The sequence below is a fragment of the Staurois parvus genome, unplaced genomic scaffold (genome assembly GCF_062004578.1).
Source record: "Staurois parvus isolate SC_StPar_1 unplaced genomic scaffold, SC_StPar_1.0 ptg001161l, whole genome shotgun sequence".
In the NCBI taxonomy this organism is placed as follows: domain Eukaryota; kingdom Metazoa; phylum Chordata; class Amphibia; order Anura; family Ranidae; genus Staurois; species Staurois parvus.
In genome coordinates this window covers 1,435,803-1,456,672 of record NW_028318957.1, presented here as the reverse complement: position 1 = coordinate 1,456,672, position 20,870 = coordinate 1,435,803, and the positions used below count along the sequence as shown (strand labels likewise).

At 50.4% G+C, this 20,870-nt stretch overlaps 1 protein-coding gene across 1 annotated transcript in view; it reads left to right on the top strand.

Moving 5' to 3' along the window:
• The first annotated feature begins 647 nt into the window (after positions 1–647).
• Positions 648–20,870, top strand: part of VANGL2 (VANGL planar cell polarity protein 2) — a 66,098-nt gene continuing 45,875 nt past the window's right edge. Inside the window, exon 1 of the mRNA XM_089659489.1 lies at positions 648–800. The gene's annotated coding sequence lies outside the window, so the exon portion shown is untranslated. The remainder of the gene's footprint in view (positions 801–20,870) is intronic.

Genomic DNA, 20,870 nt, shown 5'->3' with positions numbered 1-20,870 from the left:
GTTTGAGTATCTATCTATCTATCTATCTATCATCTATCCAGTCGTATCCGACCCTTGGCAATTGCATGGACCGTCACTCATAAGCGACTTTTTCCATGAATTCTGTTAGCAATTATTTTACAGGGTAGGTTGCCAGGTCTTTCTCCAACCCCTACCATGCAGGAGAACCCACATGGCCAGAAATTGAGTAGCTATAAGTTTCCCCATTTTGTACCAAGATGTATCTGCCTTGTCCCTGTACTGGTACATGACTGCTTTGTGTATCGAGTTCCATCTCAAATGGTGCACCTGCAGTGAAGTACTTCCCTCAGTCCCACCTTCCAAAGCTTTTATACCAAGGGGGAAGCTTTTGTATGCTATAGCATGTGCCTTTGATGGTCAGAATGGCTTGCCGTCACATGGGACGGCCCTATATCAGCCCACACTTGCCTGTGTGCTTTGAAGAAGAGGCAATTTGGGTCACCAAACCAAATTGCACTGCTACATCCTCCTATCAGTAAAGGCGTTCGTGATGATATTATTGCTCCTTACGACTTGCTCTTTCCTCTACTTAATCCTAATATCTTCTTCTTAGCCCTTGGCATCAATTAATTAATTCATTCATTAGCTAATTGACTCCAATCTCTTTTTTTTTCACAGATCGTGTTCTGAAAGAAGTTTGCTCTGAGGGATCTCGATGTTCGAGGGGTCAAGACTCCATGTTCTCAAGTTTCTGAATCGACATTCCTCCTTAGGATGTACAAAGGACCTTAGGATTACTTAGATCAATCAAACCTCATCCGTATTTTGCTCCTAACTAGGTGAGTTGCATGGGATGTTCTGTAGTCTATCGTCTATATTGTCCTGGAAATCTGGATGGCGCGTTTCCCTTCTCTTTACTGTGGCCATGGTTGTGTCAGCCTGATTACGGCAAGTGTGTAGGTCCTATGAATATACACTGGTTCCTTTTTGTTTGCTGGATGTCAGGATTCGCGCTCACATTTACAATTTAGGAGAGAAAAATGTCTTGCAATGTCCTCCATCCTATTGCATAAATCTGAGAAAACTACGGGCAGCCATTATTGTAAAAAATGCAAATTGCCTGGCTATCATATTGATCTCACTGACCCAGAACATTTATTCAAATCTCGCGTTCTATTTTCCACTTACTGCGCATCTCTCCTCGGTAGGGATCAGCAAAATGATTTTTAATTTTTTTAATTTTCATGCAAATTTTCCGGGAAAATTCTGGTGAAATTTTGGCAAACATTTGGCTGTTGTGGCAATTTTGGCAAGTGACATGGATACACACAAGTTGCAGCGTTGTCTAAGTGACCGTGGTCTTCACCAGAGCTCCTGGGAAATCTGGGATCACTAGGATTTCCAACCAAATGGGAAATCTGGGATCACTAGGATTTCCAACCAAATGGGAAATCTGGGACCAATAGGATTTCCAACCAAATGGGAAATCTGGGACCAATAGGATTTCCAAACAAATGGGAAATCTGGGACCATTAGGATTTCCAACCAAATGGGAAATCTGGGATCACTAGGATTTCCAACCAAATGGGAAATCTGGGACCACTAGGATTTCCAACCAAATGGGAAATCTGGGACCACTAGGATTTCCAACCAAATGGGAAATCTGGGATCACTAGGATTTCCAACCAAACGGTCACCAGGTCCTAGCCTTTGGGATTGCCCCACTAAGTGGGAGGTGGAGCTGAACGACTATGGTGTGGAGTTTGTACGTGAACATCTAGGCAGAAGTGTAGTCAGGTGCATTCAGAGGTTGCTAGTAGACAGCAAGCAAGAATGTAGTGAGGACAATCCAGATCCACAGTAAGCCAGACAATCGGGAGTAAGAATAGCTCTCGTGCACAAAGGATAGCTGGTGTTTCGGGATGGGTTTGGTTTGACCTTGGTTTTGGACTGAACCCAGCCACTGTCGCCCCATCAGCTGCGGCTGGGGAATTCTCCACTTCACAACTGGATGTACAACTGGATGTATACAGAAGGTCGGGGATGTTCATGACATCATTGACCTAATAGGACTACATGACTATGTTGGGTTATTGCCCTGGCTTCAGCTGGTTGGGTGGCAGTGTTTAGTAGTGACCACTTCTTGAGTTTGGTCCAAACCTCTTGCAGTATGTGAGAATGACACTGGTGATCGAACACAGCAACAGCCACTTCAAAGGCTGGAGCTTGAATACCATTTTTGTCAAGGACACACCCAGTGTCATTTTGGGAAATTGTGGAAATCCTGGCAGGGTTTACGCAAGTACCAATGAAAATCCGGACTGGGATTCTGTGAGTGCCATTTGGAAGTTCAGGGTTCGATTCTACAGGTACCATTGGAGGTCCTGGCTGGGATTCTTGAAGTACCGTTGGTGGTCCTGGCCAGGATTCTTGAAGTACCGTTGGAGGTCCTGGCTGGGATTCTTGCAGTATCATTGTAGGTCCTGGCCGGGATTCTTGCAGTACCATTTGGAAGTCCTGGCCGGGATTCTTGCAGTACCATTGGAGGTCCTGGCCCGGGATTCTTGCAGTACCATTGGAGTTCCTGGCTGGGATTCTTGCAGTACCATTGGAGGTCCTAGCCCGGGATTCTTGCAGTACCATTTGGAGGTCCTGACTGGGATTCTTTCAGTACCATTGGAGGTCCTGACTGGGATTCTTTCAGTACCATTTGGAGGTCCTGGCTGGGATTCTTGCAGTACCATTGGAGGTCCTGGCCGGGATTCTTGCAGTACCATTGGAGGTCCTGGCCGGGATTCTTGCAGTACCATTGGAGGTCCTGGCCGGGATTCTTGCAGTACCATCGGAGGTCCTGGCCGGGATTCTTGCAGTACCATCGGAGGTCCTGGCCCGGGATTCTTGCAGTACCATTTGGAGGTCCTGACTGGGATTCTTTCAGTACCATTTGGAGGTCCTGACTGGGATTCTTTCAGTACCATTTGGAGGTCCTGACTGGGATTCTTTCAGTACCATTTGGAGGTCCTGGCCGGGATTCTTGCAGTACCACTGGAGGTCCTGGCCGGGATTCTTGCAGTACCACTGGAGGTCCTGGCCGGGATTCTTGCAGTACCATTGGAGGTCCTGGCCGGGATTCTTGCAGTACCACTGGAGGGCCTGGCCGGGATTCTTGCAGTACCATTGGAGTTCCTGGCCGGGATTCTTGCAGTACCATTTGGAGGTCCTGGCCGGGATTCTTGCAGTACCATTTGGAGGTCCTGGCCGGGATTCTTGCAGTACCATTTGGAGGTCCTGGCCGGGATTCTTGCAGTACCATTGGAGGTCCTGGCCCGGGATTCTTGCAGTACCATTTGGAGGTCCTGACTGGGATTCTTTCAGTACCATTTGGAGGTCCTGACTGGGATTCTTTCAGTACCATTTGGAGGTCCTGACTGGGATTCTTTCAGTACCATTTGGAGGTCCTGACTGGGATTCTTTCAGTACCATTTGGAGGTCCTGACTGGGATTCTTTCAGTACCATTTGGAGGTCCTGGCCGGGATTCTTGCAGTACCACTGGAGGTCCTGGCCGGGATTCTTGCAGTACCACTGGAGGTCCTGGCCGGGATTCTTGCAGTACCATTTGAGGTCCTGGCCGGGATTCTTGCAGTACCACTGGAGGGCCTGGCCGGGATTCTTGCAGTACCATTGGAGTTCCTGGCCGGGATTCTTGCAGTACCATTGGAGGTCCTGGCCGGGATTCTTGCAGTACCATTGGAGGTCCTGGCCGGGATTCTTGCAGTACCATTGGAGGTCCTGGCCGGGATTCTTGCAGTACCATTGGAGGTCCTGGCCGGGATTCTTGCAGTACCATTGGAGGTCCTGGCCGGGATTTCTGCAGTACCATTGGAGGTCCTGGCCGGGATTCTTGCAGTACCATTGGAGGTCCTGGCCGGGATTCTTGCAGTACCATTGGAGGTCCTGGCCGGGATTCTTGCAGTACCATTGGAGGTCCTGGCCGGGATTCTTGCAGTACCATTGGAGGTCCTGGCCGGGATTCTTGCAGTACCATTGGAGGTCCTGGCCGGGATTCTTGCAGTACCATTGGAGGTCCTGGCCGGGATTCTTGCAGTACCATTGGAGGTCCTGGCCGGGATTTCTGCAGTACCATTGGAGGTCCTGGCCGGGATTCTTGCAGTACCATTGGAGGTCCTGGCCAGGATTCTTGCAGTACCATTGGAATTCAAGGCCAAGAACCTTTGAGTACAACTGAAAGCCCAGGCTGGAATTCTGTAGGTACCATTAGAAATCCAGGCTGGGATTCCTCAAGTACTGCAACACCACCATTTTGACAACATGCATTGCAGCCAATGGAGAAGAAGAAATGAAGTATCTTTTGGTTTTCATGGGTGCAATGACTTTTCGGCTGAGGAGCACAATGAGCGGAGTTGAGTTTCCCAAAATGTTGGAAGTTTCTAGATAAATTTTTGGTTCTAGATGACCAGGCAACTGGCCAATCTATAGAGCTATTGCCCTAGGCCAGGGTAACCTCTACTTTGCCCCTTGTTGCTGTGATTGGCTGATAGTACTGCTAGGCATGGGAGGGTCAGCCTGACTCCCCTTCCTCCCATGTGACGGTGCTGATGCTTGTTCATTGGCTGCCAATGCTGTTGGCCCTCCTAGTCACGACGACTTTGAGCTTCCACAAGACTTGCCGTCTCCTCTCTTTGCTCCTGGTGGACGGACGGGGTAGTGCAGTGTAGATGAGTATGTGCAGCTGGGAGAGGGGGGTAAGTTCTGTCACTTTAAGTAGTTATAGCGGTCTTTTATCATTCTTTAGTCCTTTATCCAGCCAGAAAAGCCCGGTGTGCAGTCTATCCCCTGACGGATTATGTGCGGAGCTCCCTTTTGAAAAACCAGTCTGCCAACAAGCGAAGTGGCGAAGTGTGGAGGGAAGATCGGCTTTAGAAATTGATGGCTGGGGGGGGGGGGCTTGGCTCCCTTTTATCTCACCCTTGTTAAGCCCTCTTGGGTTCCTCTTGTGAGTGGTTTTATCCCTCTGCAAACTGGAGGACAACAGACTACAGCTGACCATTGGGAAGGACCTGCTAATGGCTCCGCTGTTTGATCTCCATGTTTGCTGAGTTTTCAGCCTCGTCTGCATTTCTGTTTAAACAATTTTTTTTTCTTGAAACCATTTACAGAGCAGAATATGTGAAGTGGATGCAGAACATCGCGTCGTTCTGGAAAATTGTTAGCACCCCTTTTTAAAAAGAAAGACCCTCCTTCCCGGGTCTATACCCCCGCTGTGTCCATCATGAGGGGTTTCCACCATCCCTGTGCTGAGTTCCCGGGTCTGTACACCCGCTGTGCCCATTATGAGGGGTTCCCACCATCCCTGTGCTGAGTTCCCAGGTCTGTACTCCCGCTGTGCCCATTATGAGGGGTTCCCACCATCCCTGTGCTGAGTTCCCGGGTCCGTACGCCCGTTGTGCCCATTATGAGGGGTTCCCACCATCCCTGTGCTGAGTTCCCAGGTCTGTACTCTCGCTGTGCCCATTATGAGGGGTTCCCACCATCCCTGTGCTGAGTTCCCGGGTCCGTACGCCCTCTGTGCCCGTTGAGGGGTTCCCACCATCCCTGTGCTGAGTTCTTGGGTCCGTACGCCCGCTGTGCCCATTATGAGGGGTTCCCGCCATCCCTGTGCTGAGTTCCCAGGTCTGTACACCCGCTGTGCCCATTATGAGGTGCTCCCACCATCCCTGCGCTGAGTTCCCGGGTCTGTACACCCGCTGTGCCCATTATGAGGGGCTCCCACCATCCCTGTGCTGAGCTCACGGGTCTGTACGCCCGCTGTGCTCATTATGAGGGGTTCCCACCATCCCTGTGCTCAGTTCCCGGGTCTGTACACCCACTGGCCCATTATGAGGGGTTCCCACCATCCCTGCGCTGAGTTCCCGGGTCTGTACACCCGCTGGCCCATTATGAGGGGTTCCCACCATCCCTGCGCTGAGTTCCCGGGTCACCTCATCTGAGGTTTCTCTAGCACTGTTTGAAAACGTAGCGGTAGCTTAAATGGAACTTTGTGGAGAGAATGAAATCTTGTTGTTCCTTTACATTTGCCTCGGAGGTCTGTGAAGGAGGGTGGCGGGTTCCAATCCCGGCTGTTCTACCTCCTGGGCAGGAACATTTGCCTGGCATGGCTGAGCGCCGGCGGCCATGGCGGGGAATATACAAAGCTGGCCTTCTGTAGGGTGTCATTGGAGCTTCTCTCCGCCTGCAGATAATCTGGAATTAGACTGGTAGCCGGTGATGATAGGATCGGGGGGGGGGGGGGGTGTCCCCCTCCATGATTGGACACTGGAACCCGGAACTTCATTCCAGTGACAGGCACAATTGCAGGAAATGATTGAAATTTTCATGTTGAATCTGGAAAAATGCTCTCCGATGCATCATTTTTTATTTTTTTTTTTCTTACAGCTCTGGGAAAATATTTAAAAAACGCTCACAACATCGTTCACACGTGTATCTCTTTCCATGTTGTTATGTGATCACTCAGACTGTACATGGTAACACTGTATCAAGTCATAAGCTTGAGAGGCTGCAGAAGCGGGCTGATCTGTGTCAGACATTTGTGAACATTGTGTCAGGATTTACATGATTGTGCCATCGCTGAGCCGGCATCTCAGCCCAGGAAGACCCTGGGTCATGCCTGAACAAAGGTGACGTCGTCTTTTTGCAGATGTAGTGTTTGCCAAGGCGCTTCAAATCTGTGCATACCGGTATACGGCTATAGGCCTTCTATTTTTTTTATTATCTTTCTTTTTTTCCTTCCATTGCCTGTTCCCTGTTTCTTTTTCCTTTTTTCCCTATTTCCCTTTTTCCCTTTTCCCCTTTTTTTTTCCACTTTTTTCCTTTTTTCCCTGTTCCTTTTTTTTCCCCTTTTTTCACCTCTTTTCCTTTTTTTCACCTTTTTTCACCTTTTTCCTTTTTTTTTTCCTTTTTCACTTTTTTCCTTTTTTTCCTTTTTCCCTGTTCCTCTTTTCCCCTTTTTCCCTGTTCCTTTTCCCCCTTTTTTTTTCCCCTTTTCACCCCCCCCCCCCCTTTTTTTCCCCCTGTTCCTTTTTTCCCTGTTCTTTTTTCCCCTTTCCCCCCCTTTTTTCCCTTTTTTTTCCCTGTTCTTTTTTTTCCCTGTTCTTTTTTTTCCCTGTTCTTTTTTTTCCCTGTTCTTTTTTTTTCCCTGTTCCCTTTTTTCCCTTTTCCTGTTCCTTTCTCATTTTTTCCCTTTTCCTGTTCCTTTCTCATTTTTTCCTTTTTCCCCTGTTCCTTTTTCCCTGTTCCTTTTTTCCTTTTCCCTGTTTCTTTTTTTTCCTTTTTCCCCTCCCCCCCCCTTCTTTTTCCCTTTTTCCCTTTTTCCCTGTTCCTTTTTTTCCTCCAACCCCCCCTTTTTTCCTGTTCCTTTCTCCTTTTTTTCCCTTTTTTCCCTTTCCTGTTCCTTTCTCCTTTTTTTCCCTTTTTCCTCTTTCCTGTTCCTTTTTGTTCCTTTTTTCCCTTTTTCCTTTTCTTTCCTCCCCCTCCCTTCCTTTTCCCTTTTCTTTACTCCGCCCCCCGCCTTTTTTCCCTTTTCTTTACTCCTTGTGCCCCCCTGCCTTTTTTCCCTTTTATTACCCTTTTACCCTCCCCTTCCCTTTCCTCCCCCCCCCCTTGTCTTTCCTTTCCTCTCTCCCCTCCCCATTTCCCTTTTTTTTCTTTTTTTCTTCTCCGCTTTCCTTTTCCTTTCCTCTGTCCTTTTTCGTATTTCGGAAGTCGTCTATATTCTGACACACACAGTCTTTACTGGAAATCAGCAATATGTATGTTTCGAGTTCAGATTTGTTTTCGAATTTGATGTGATTTAAATGATTTCGGACGAAGTTTAGTTTCTTTTTTTTGGATTAGTTGTAAATTCGTTACTATTGATAATTTGGAAATTCGGTTACATCCGAATCACGAACACTTCGCCAGAATTTCGATTCGGAAAGAGACAATCCACACATGTCGATCCTCCGGACACTCTCAACCGTTCCCCTGTAAGTCCACGTGTGTAGCCACGGCTCGCTCCAGCTGCTAATTGTTTGGTGTTCGTTTCCCTCTCTGTGGAATTTTTATGAATCCGCTCAAATTGTTTTCCAGAGAGTAATTCAGACCAGACCGCCCCCCCTCCCCCCCCCCCCCCCCCACCGGGACTTTTTTTTTTTTTTTATATATTTTATTGATCATGTGCAGTTCATTAAAGGAGGACAAAGTGTAAAAAACGGATTGTGCAATCGGAAATTGTTGGTTAGGCAGAGAGTCAATTTTACAGAGTCTTCTAAATTTAGAGTCCTTGTCCTCACACAGCCCTCCCCGGTGTACATTGGGGGCCCCAACGGAAGGCAGAGCCCCCACAGGAAGGGAAACTTCTGCGTCAACATTTTTTAATGACCTCTTTTATAGGCTGTATATATAATTTATTATGCGTATAAAATTTTTATTTTACAAATAATTGAATAAAATGTGCACCCGCAACTCCGGATTCCCAGAGCATGTGTGATCGCTTTCAGACCGGCGTTGTCTAATTGAAACCCTATTGAAGACCCTATTAACAGAGGGCGAGGATGGGGCGTGAAATCGTGTGGGTGTGTGTGTGTGGGGGGGTGACCCGGTGACCCCTCTGATCATACAATTGTGGGTGCATGTAAGGCCCCGTTCACATATTGCATAGCGGGAGTGAGCGGTCCCACTCGCGATTTTTCTTGCGCGATTTTTCACGTCGTTCCGCATGTTGCACATAGAACAGCCCATTCACTTTAGTGGGCATGAAATGGGGGAGGGGGAGGTGTTGCCCCTCTGATCATACATTTGTGGGTGTATATAAGGCCCCATTCACGTATTGCAGAGCAGGATCGCGCTTTCCTGCTCACGATTTTTGTTGCGTGATTTTTGCGCAATTTGCACGTCACATATAGGGCAGCCCATTCACCGCAAAAGGGGTTTTTGGGATTTAAAAAACTGGGATTTACATGAATGTGAAGGGGTGGGAAGGAGGGACAGCGGCAGTTAGGGGAGGGGACTGCGGAAGGCCTTCTCACTATCAGTGATTACTCAGACTGTACACTGTAACTTTGTACTGACAAGGTGAGGTGGGTGATCTGTCTTAGATATTTGCCAGCATAGCCAATCACTGCACAGGCACTGGGATTTACATGACTGTAAACGGCTGGGACAAGGGGTGGGAAGGAGGGACAGTGGCAGTTAGTGTGAAACACTTTCCCAGTCCCCTCCCCCATCAGTGATTACTCAGACTGTACACTGTAACTTTGTACTGACAAGGTGAGGGGGGGGATCTGTCTTGGATATTGCCAACATAGCAAAGCACTGCACAGGCACTGGAATTTACATGAATGCGAACGGCTGGGACAAGGGGTGGGAAGGAGGGACAGCGGCAGTTAGTGTGAAGCACTTTTCCAGTCCCCTCCCCCATCAGTACAAAGTTACAGTGTACAGTCTGAGTAATCACTGATGGGGGAGGGGACCGGAAAAGTGCTTCACACTAACTGCCGCTGTCCCTCCTTCCCACCCCTTCACGTTCATGTAAATCCCAGTCCCTGTGCAGGGCTTGGCTATGCTGGCAAATATCTAAGACAGATCACCCCCCTCACCTTGTCAGTACAAAGTTACAGTGTACAGTCTGAGTAATCACGAAGTGACAAGGTGAGGGGGTGATCTGTCTTAGATATTTGCCAGCATAGCCAAGCCCTGCACAGGCACTGGAATTTACATGAACGTGAAGGGGTGGGAAGGAGGGACAGCGGCAGTTAGGAGTGGGGACTTGGAAAGTGCTTCACACTATCAGTGATTACTCAGACTGTACACTGTAGCTTTGTACTAAGTGACAAGGTGGCGGGGGGGCACCGCGATCTGTTTTACCCTAGGTTCACATCTATGCAGGTTGCATTGTGTTTTGCGTTGCGTTTTTACACTTGCATTTTTGATGCACGTTTTTTTTTTTTTATTAAATTTTTCTTGTTGCTAGGCAGATTTTAATCACAAAATGCATCAAAAACATGGTAAAAACGCACTACCTGATTTTCTGCAGCATTCCCATTGCAGTCTACAGAACCAAAAATACAACTTTTTTGCGTTCAAAAAAGTCCCTGACCCTCTCCGAAAACCGCAGCGGGTGAAACCGCGGAGATGTGAACCTGTCCCATAGGAAATCTTGTGAAATGGACTGTAGTGTATTTCTGCAAAATGCTTAGGTGGGAACCTGGGGTTAGATATTTGCGCTCGCAGGCACCCAGATTTACGATATTATTATGCAGGGTCGGGGCAAGGGGTGGGTAGGAGGGGAAAGCGCACCGGGGGGGCACCCTTTCACCACACACATGCTCCAGATTAGCATCTGTCAAGCAGTAGGCCAGGACTTCATGTCTGCTCTGACAACTGCTGTTGTCACACTGTGCTCAGACATGCCCACCCCCCACCCCATGCACCCACAGCTGACGCAAAACGCACACTGCGCATGCTCAGCTACCGTCTTAACTACTAAAAAGCAAACTATTGGCATGGAGTGTGCACTGCGCATGTGTGGCCAATCATGGGAAGCTGGGGCAAGGAAGGGGGGGAGGGCAGAGAATCGGTGTAGGGTGGTGCACCCGTGCTATGGCACACACCAGCAGCCGGGGGGGCGCAGTTCTGCAGCAAACCTGTACCGGCGTCTCGAGTCCAGGAAGCAGATGTTGACCCCGGGTGATGCCCAAACAAAGATGGCGCCATCCTCCTGGAGGGAAAACCAGATGGAGGCATTGTGGGGGATGGAACATTTCTTGGCATGTGTGCGTCGATCATGAAAATATTGGACGATCGTCCTACTTTAACCTTTGCGATCGCAGGCACCCGAATTTACAATATTATTATGCAGGGTCGGGGCAAGGGGTGGGTAGGAGGGGAAAGCGCACCGGGGGGGGCACCCTTTCACCACACACATGCTCCAGATCAGCATCTGTCAATCAGTAGGCCGGGACTTCATGTCTGCTCTGACAACTGCTGTTGTCATACTGTGCTCAGACATGCCCATCCCCCACCCCATGCACCCACAGCTGACGCAAAACGCACGCTGCGCATGCCCAGCTACTGTCTTAACTACTAAAATGCAAACTATTGGCATGGAGTGTGCACTGCGCATGTGTGGCCAATCATGGGCAGCTGGGGCAAGGAAGGGGGGGAGGGCAGAGAATCTGTGTAGGGTGGTACACCCGTGCTATGGCACACCTCAGCAGCAGGGGGGCGCAGTTCCGCAGTAAACCTGTGCTGGTGCAGTGCCGGCGTCTCGAGTCCAGGAAGTAGATGTTGAGCCCGGGTGATGCCCAAGCAAAGATGGCGCCATCCTCCTGGAGGGAAAACCAGATGGAGGCATTGTGGGGGATGGAACATTTCTCGGCATGCGTGCGTCGATCATGAAAATATCGGACGATCGTCCTACTTTTACCCTTGATGGAATAACTTTATTTAGCTTCCGAATTGAACAGCAGACCCGCCAGGCCGTCTATAAGGATTTAATTTCAAGCCGTTGTGTAGGGTAGGATGGGCGTCTAATCTCCTGGCCTGGACTTTGAGCTATTTCTGTGCGGGGGAGGGGGAAGGGGGGGGGGAGCTGGTTCTTCAGGTTACAGATCGATCAAACTTCCTTTAATTGCAGCTTGCGGTTTCCCTAATGTGTTATTAAGGTATTACCAGCCGGCTCTGTATATTTAAAGCCATTATTCCGATGTATAGAGAAGCACTCTCACATGTGCAGGTGGGATAAACGCTCTCTGACTTTGTGGCGCGGTGAAATAATGGCGGCGAAGGACGGCCTCTTGGGAATTCTGGCCAATGGATAAAAAATGAAAAGAACACTTTGAAAACCCATCAGATCTCAATGGGGAGGAATCTCCTGCTGGATCTCTATACTGACATGGACGGGGGATGGGTGAGGAACATAAGGACGCCCCATCGTTTGATGGAAATGATTGACCTACAGAGGACTGAATTCACAGACACCCCGAAAATCAAAGAGAAGAAATGATGCAGCAGGCGAGTCCATGTTGGTGAAATGTCATTGCAGCAACTCAGAATGGTTTGTATGGCCCCCACGTGCTTGTATGCATGCCTGACAATGTCGGGGGAGGATCCTAATGAGACCACGGATGGTGTCCTGGGGGATTTCCTCCCAGATCTGGACCAGGGTATCACTGAGCTCCTGGACAGTCTGAGGTGCAACCTGGTGGCATCGGATGGACCGAAACATGACATCCCAGAGGGGTTCTATTGGATTTAGGTCAGGCGAGCGTGGGGACCATTCAATGGTATCAATTCCTTCATCCTCCAGGAACTGCCTGCATACTCCCCCCACGAGGCCGGGCATTGTCGTGCACCAGGAGGAACCCAGGAGCCCACCGCACCAGGAGGAACCCAGGAGCCCACCGCACCAGGAGGAACCCAGGAGCCCACCGCACCAGGAGGAACCCAGGAGCCCACCGCACCAGGAGGAACCCAGGAGCCCACCGCACCAGGAGGAACCCAGGAGCCCACCGCACCAGGAGGAACCCAGGAGCCCACCGCACCAGGAGGAACCCAGGAGCCCACCGCACCAGGAGGAACCCAGGAGCCCACCGCACCAGGAGGAACCCAGGAGCCCACCGCACCAGGAGGAACCCGGGACCCACTGCACCAGCATAGGGTCTGACAATGGGTCCAAGGATTTCATCCCCATAACTAATGGCAGTCAGGGTGCCATTGTCTAGCCTGTAGAGGTCTGTGTGTCCCTCCATTGAGATGCCTCCCCAGACCATCACTGACCCACCACCACAACAGTCATGCTGAACCATGTTACAGGCAGCAGAACGTTCTCCACGGCTTCTCTAGACCCTTTCACGTCTGTCACATGTGCTCAGGGTGAACCTGCTCTCATCTGTGAAAAGCACAGGGCGCCAGTGGTGGACCTGCCAATTCTGGTGTTCAATGGCAAATGCCAATCCAGCTCTATGGTGCCGGGCAGTGAGTGCAGGGCCCACTAGAGGACGTCGGGCCCTCAGGCCACCCTCATGAAGTCTGTTTCTGATTGTTTAGTCAGAGACATTCACACCAGTGGCCTGCTGGAGGTCATTTTGTAGGGCTCTGGCAGTGCTCATCCTGTTCCTCCTTGCACAAAGGAGCAGATACCGGTCCTGCTGATGGGTTAAGGACCTTCTACGGCCCTGTCCAGCTCTCCTAGAGGAACTGCCTGTCTCCTGGAATCTGCTCCATGCTCTTGTCTCCTGGAATCTGCTCCATGCTCTTGTCTCCTGGAATCTGCTCCATGCTCTTGTCTCCTGGAATCTGCTCCATGCTCTTGTCTCCTGGAATCTGCTCCATGCTCTTGTCTCCTGGAATCTCCTCCATGCTCTTGTCTCCTGGAATCTCCTCCATGCTCTTGTCTCCTGGAATCTCCTCCATGCTCTTGTCTCCTGGAATCTCCTCCATGCTCTTGTCTCCTGGAATCTCCTCCATGCTCTTGTCTCCTGGAATCTCCTCCATGCTCTTGTCTCCTGGAATCTCCTCCATGCTCTTGTCTCCTGGAATCTCCTCCATGCTCTTGTCTCCTGGAATCTCCTCCATGCTCTTGTCTCCTGGAATCTCCTCCATGCTCTTGAGACTGTGCTGGGAGACACAGCAAACCTTCTGGCAATGGCAGGTATTGATGTGCCATCCTGGTGGAGTTGGACTGCCTGTACAACCTCTGTAGGGTCCAGGTATGGCCTCATGCTACCAGTAGTGACACTGACCCGAGCCAAATGCAAAATGAGTGAAAAACAGTCAGAAAAGACAAGTAGGGAAAAAAAATGTCAGTGGCCTTCACCTGTAAAACCATTCCTGTTTTGGGGGTCATCTTGTTGTTGCCCATCTAGTGCACCTGTTGTTAATTTGATGAACACCAAAGCAGCTGAAACTGATTTACCCCCCCCCCCCCCCGCTACTTACCTGACCAGATCCATATCCCAGGAGTGTCATGGACTTGATGCTAGACTCTAATTACGAAGTCTTCCTTCCAATTTTTTTGAGCGGTGTAGATAACATTTAGAGTGTCGATCGCTCGCCCCAGTGCTAATCTGATCAAGTAACGCCCCCCCATCCCCGTGTCTGAGACGCAGATAAGTCGATAAGTTGTAGCGCTGGTTACGATATAATCGCTTGTAGTAAACACGGCTTATCTGCTTTCCAGGTAAATCTACATCCACCTGTCTTGTAAATGCCTGCCGACTAGAGCCAGGGCCGTGCAAGCGTTTATTTAACACCTTCCCACTCTGCAGTCCTGCACTGAAAGCGCGCGTGTGCTCCCTGCACAGTGACTGAGCTGTCGCTGACAACTCTCAGTTGTGGTTGTCACGGTTTGTGATCAGGCGTCGGCGGGTCAGGCTTCCGGTCATGGGACCACTGTGCAGCAGACGGGGTTTTACCGTAGAATTTGTGCATCCGCTCGCTCTGAAATCCTGTACTGGGAGCGTGCACAGTTGCGCCCTCCCTACACATTGAGCTGTTGCTGACAGCTCTTGATCCCTTGATGACGATTGGGAGCTGGTAGGTCAAGCCGCTCCTGGTCACGTGAATACTGTGCAGCAGGTGGGCCACGATGTAGGGCCACAACAAGTAGGCGTCAGCTCGCTCTGTTCTGACAGCGTGCACACTCGCGCGCTCCCTGCACAGGGGAGGGCAGCAAGACTGGTGGGGGCCAGCGGGACAGAAGGAAGGCACCAGGACGGGGGGGGTGGCAATGTCGCAGGAGGAAGGCAGCAAGGCCGGCGAGGGCCAGCGGGTCAGGAGGGGGGCAGTGAGACAGGAGGGTGGATTGTCATGGGGGAGCATCACAGGAGGGGGGGCAGTGGGATAGGTGGGGGGCAGCATCACAGGTAGGGGGCAGCAGGACAGGAGGGGGAATTGTCATGGGAGGGGGCAATGGGACAGGAGGGGGGCATCACAGGAGGGGGGCAGTGGCATAGGTGGGGGGCAACATCACAGGTAGGGGGCAGCGGGACAGATGGGGGGTAGCAGGAGAGGTGGGGGGCAGAGTCACGGGACGGGAGCACCGGGATATGTTGGGGGCAGAAGGACAGGTGGGGGCAGTGGGACAGCTCTCACCTGTCCAGCAATGGCTCCTCTAGATGTCCACCTGGTTGTTGTGGTTGGGGGGGGGGGGGGGTCGGCGTGGTGCTGGAGGTGGGGTTGTCCACTATCGCACAGGTGGTGGGACTTGGTGGCCCTGGTGACTTGAGCCTCTGGTAGGGAGCACCATTGCAGTTGAAGGCAGCATTGATGAGCTCCGTGGTGTGGACATGGCGGTCGGTGCGGGAGGCCGCTTCCTCCACTCCATGGGCTCTGGGGGGGCTGCGGTGTTCTCCAGGGGGGCAGCTTTCGTGGAGCTGTGCAGCTCTGTGGTCAGCCTGGACTCAGGAACATGGAAAGGGAGTGCCAGCCGAGGATGTGGGGTGAGGGACAACAGAGCAATGTGGGCTGATGGAGGAGGCCCAGGCGCCCTGACAGCGTATGTAATGTAGCACAGCTAGGCCGGAATCAAAGCCTGCGTATGTAATGCAGCGAACATGAGAAGGAAGCCTCACCTGTATATGTAATAAGGCACAGCTAATCGGGAATTGGTGACTGTATGTATTATAGTGCAACTAGGCAGAAAGAGGCCCCTGCATATCGAATGCAGCACAGCTAAACAGGAAGCTGTTCCTGCGCATGTAATGCAGCACAGCCAAACCATATTCGGTGCTTGTGTATGTAGTGTGACACAAGAAAGCAGGAATCCTCATCTGTGTATGTAATGCAGCATAGTTGAGCAGGAAGCAGTGCCTACATAGCTAATGCAGCACAGCTAACCTGGAAGCGATTTTTGCATTTGTAAAGCAGGAATCGGCACCTATGTATGTAATGCAGCTCAGCTAAGCGGGAAGCGGCGCCTGCGTATGTAATGCAGCACAGCTAAGCGGGAAGCGGAGCCTGCATATGTAATGCAGCACAGCTAAGCGGGAAGCGGCGCCTGCGTATGTAATGCAGCACAGCTAAGCGGGAAGCGGCGCCTGCGTATGTAATGCAGCAAAGATGAGCAGCAAACCGCGCCTACAGATGTAATGAGCAAAGATGGCTGCCCCCATGTACCTCCATTACAATGTTTTCTTCACATTTGGAAGAACACCTCCCTACACGTTGGATGTAAAACGATGCAGAGAAGTCCGAGGACGTGGGAAATCCCGCACTTGGAACTATGAAACGTTGGAATACATTTTATTTTTATTTCAGATAAAAGTTTTCTGGCGTCCCGGGAAGGGGTTGGCGGAGGGTTTTGTTTTGTTTTGTTCCCCCCGGGGCCTTTCAGAGCCGTCTCCCTGGAGAAATGTGATCCCATTTTACTGAACAAAAGGAAAGGAGAAGAGAATGGGCTCCTTCCCTCCATTTTTCTCCTTCCTTTGTCGGCCCGGCTCGCCCTCCACCCGGCTCCGCTCCTCGCTCTCCTTCTAGAGGATGTTTGCAGGCCGGCTGCCATCACCTAGGAGACCAGGAAGGAGGGGGGGGGGGGAGGTGCGCCCAGACTAGTCCCCCTTTTTTAGGGGTTTCCATGGCAATGGATATGCAAAAAAATCCTTGCATTCGGGGCGACGGCCCTTCCTGACTGCAGCATCCTGACCTTCCCGTCTTCATTAGAGCAGCTCGGGCCTTGTGAGCTCAACACCATCCTCTCTTTATAGCAAATGGCCTTTTGGTGGCGTTACTATGGCAACGGGGCCTAGTGATGTTTTGGCTGAACCACTGCGACTCCACGCTACACCCAGCGGGAAACGTCCGTCAGATGTCAGTCCGAATGTCGTCCACAGCTGGGCTAAGCGAACCTCTTGCCTCCCCTCCACTCTCCGTACTCCTCCATGTCAGGGCTAGAAAAGAGAAAACTTCGAGAGGGCCTGGGGGTGCTTGCTGGATTGCTTTTTCATACTCTCTCCCACTCACTATCTCCCTCTGTTACACTCCGGCCCCCCTCTATTGCTCGCTCTGGCCCCCCTCTATTGCTCGCTCTGGCCCCCCTCTATTGCTCACTCTGGCCCCCCTCTATTGCTCGCTCTGGCACCCCCTCTATTTTGTTTGCCCTCAATCTTTTATTCTTTTGCGCACACTCAGTCCCTCTTTTTTTTCTTGCTCCATCTTTTTTTTGCTCTCGCCCCCTTTCTGGACCACTCCCTTTCTTTTGCTTGCTTTGGCCCGCCTTTTAGCTTGCTTTGGCTCCCACTTTAGCACACTCTGGGCTCCCCCCCCCTTTGCTCGCTCTGGCCCCCCCTCTTTGCTCGCTTGTTCTCGTGCCCTCTTTTACGCTCTCGTTCTCTTGTTCTTGCGCTGCCTCTTTCGCACTCCCTCTTTTGCATGCGTTCTCTTTCCCTTTTTTCACTTACTCTGGCCCCCTCTTTTGCACTCGATCTCACTCCCTTTTTCGCTCCCTCTTTTGCTCGCTCTGGCCCCTTCTTTTGCACTCGATCTCGCTCCCTTTTTCTTGCTTCCTCTTTTGCTTGCTCTGGCCCTCTCTTTTGCACTTGTTCTCGCTCCATTTTTTGCTCCCTCTTCTGCTCGCTCTGGCCCCCTCTTTTGCTCGCTCTGGCCCCCTCTTTTGCACTCGTTCTCACTCCCTTTTTCGCTCCCACTTTTGCTCGCTCTGGCCCCCTCTATTTTACTTGTTCTCACTCCCTTTTTCGCTCCCTCTGGCCCGCTCTTTTGCACTCGTTCTCACTCCCTTTTTTGCTCCCTCTTTTGCTCGCTCTGGCCCCCTCTTTTGCTCGCTCTGGCCCCCTCTTTTGCACTCATTCTCACTCCCTTTTTCACTACCTCTTTTGCTCGCTCTGGCCCCCTCTTTTGCACTTGTTCTCACTCCCTTTTTCGCTCCCTCTTTTGCTTGCTCTGGCACCCTCTTTTGCACTAGATCTCGCTCCCTTTTTCTTGCTTCCTCTTTTGCTCGCTCTGGCCCCTTCTTTTGCACTCGTTCTCACTCCCTTTTTCGCTCCCTCTTTTGCTCGCTCTGGCCCCCTCTTTTGCACTCTATCTCGCTCCCTTTTTCTTGCTCCCTCTTTCTATCCCACTACCTTTTTTGCTCTTGATCCCTTTCTTGCTCCCTCATTTGCTCGCTCTGGCCCCCCTCTTTTACACTCGTTCTCACTCCCTCTTTTGCTCTCCATCCCTCTTTTTCTCGCTCTCTCTTTTGCGCTCCATCTTGCGCTCCCTCTTTTTGCTTCCTCTTTCGCTCTTGATTGTGTACAGATATATCCTATATCTAACAGAAATCTAATCTCTATCTCTATATATAACACAGACAAACGTTTTTAATTTATTTGACTCTTCATTTCATGAACTTAAACTGCATTGTGGGAATGAGGGGCTCATTCACTTTTGATGTGTTGTGGTTTCATTCCTTGTGAATGGCGCCCTAGCTGTCCTGTACATTGCACTGTAATAAAATGCAGACAGCGGTCATCTTTTTCTGTACATTGACGGAGTTTTGAATGCGCTAGCTGCATATCAACGTGCGAAAATGCATGCACTTTGACGCATGTTTGTGGTGTGACTGGCCCCATTACTGGACAATCTGGTTCCTATGGGCGTCACATGCAGTTCTTGCAGACGTTTTTGCAAATAAGGCCCGGTGATGCAGTGTTGGTATCAATATCTGGCCACGTGAGGTAACACAATGAAGGTCCTGCGACCGAATCGCTAATATTCAGCCTATGTTCTCCTATGGAGACCCAACTAGCGAGATTATCCTTCTCTGTCACTGATTTGTTAGACGAAGCAACACGAGCGTGTGTTGAGCAGTAACTAGTGGGCTAGTAACTCTATAGATACCTGGACGCTCATTTTTCATAAATCTCCCCCCATAATCCTTTCCGTTGAGGACCGAGCCTGGGACAAAAGCTCAATTGTCTCTTCAGTAACCTTATCCCATGCAGAGTATCGACCACACAGATCCATGTTCCTAGTATACGCCGGGTGATGGCTATTGCATCTATCTGACCTGGAGCTTCAGGGAAACCTTCCCACAATGCAAACAGATCATGAATGATCCACACATAGGATCATAGAAGGAACTTTCTGGAAAGACGGCCAGATTATTGAAAGTGTGGACTTGATTTAAGAAAACCCTTCATTCTGATTTCATCAGATATCAAATGTTGCATCGTTTATTCTTGGAGTGCTCTAATGTTCTATAATACTGTATATCTTATATATGGAGAGCGGTGATATCATTTCCTGCTCAGGTCTTTGTTTCTCAACACTCTACGGTGTCCTTAGGATGGAGTGTCCTCCTCGCTGCTCGGGATCTGTATGGGGAAGCCCGTGGGAACACATCTGTAGGCTTTGCCCCATTAGGGCAGATTTCTGATGAGAAGAAAAGCTGTGTTGAGGGTAAACAAACCACTGAGAGTCTCAGAAACCTAAACAGAAAGTTGCCCCCGGGGGGTTAATTTGGTGAACACAATGAAGAATTCTCACTTTCCACCTCCCGATGACATAGCAGCCAGAGAACTCTGTTTTGTCTAAGCCGGTTATACCCGGGTAGAGTTTCGAAAAAAAAAAAAAAATTTGCCTTCGGAACGTTTGCTCAATTTTGAAATAGGGTCATATCCATCGTTCATCAATTTCGGTCTTAGTGGCGAAGGAAGACGAATGAGAAAAATCAAAAATCCATAAGTGAATTTGGTTTTCTTTTGGGAAATGCCATTCTGTCAAAATCGAGTGTTAAAAGCAAAAGAAAAATTTGAAGTACTTTCAAAAGATGCGTGTCAAGTCTCTGATGGAGTTATTGAATGCACTGATTTCGTGTGAAGGTTCTTAGGAAAATCTGCCAGCATGTGGCCCGCCTTATTATCTAATTTTATTTCTTGTGTGTCTAATATGCCACATTATCACTTCAGGGATTGACATCTAACAAATAACTACTGTTTTCATTTAGAACTTTAAACTTTTCTTTTAGTTTTTAACAAGTGTTCTCTTGGGCGAGATATAACCTCACTTCCCATCTTTTGTGATGCTAGGATAAGAGGGTCATGGGGTTACCAACACAGGAAAACACTAAAAGCCGTAAAAAAGAAACTTGAATCCCAACTAAAACTGACCATATCCTAGTAGAATTTATGACCAGCCACAATTCTATTAGTGTATGACCAGCCAAAATTTTATGGCCACCATAACTGCCCAGCTGAAAGCCGACTAGGGGGATGGCCAGCCGAAAGCTGACTAGGGAGATGGCCAGCCAAAATTCTATGTTAGTCATAATTGGCCAGCCGAAAGCCGACCAGGGGATGGCCAGCCGAAAGCCGACCAGGGGATGGCCAGCCGAAAGCCGACCAGGGGATGGCCAGCCGAAAGCCGACCAGGGGATGGCCAGCCGAAAGCCGACCAGGGGATGGCCAGCCGAAAGCCGACCAGGGGATGGCCAGCCGAAAGCCGACCAGGGGATGGCCAGCCGAAAGCCGACCAGGGGATGGCCAGCCGAAAGCCGACCAGGGGATGGCCAGCCGAAAGCCGACCAGGGGATGGCCAGCCGAAAGCCGACCAGGAGATGGCCAGCCAAAATTCTATGTTAGTCATAACTGGCCAGCCGAAAGCCGACCAGGAGATGGCCAGCCAAAATTCTATGTTAGTCATAACTGGCCAGCCGAAAGCCGACTAGGGGATGGCCAGCCGATTAGGGGATGGCCAGCAGAAAGCTGACTAGGGGGATGGCCAGTCAAAATTCTATGTTAGTCATAACTGGCCAGCTGAAAGCCGACTAGGGGATGGCCAGCCGACTAGGGGATGGCCAGCCGACTAGGGGATGGCCAGCCAAAATTCTATGTTAGTCATAACTGGCCAGCCGAAA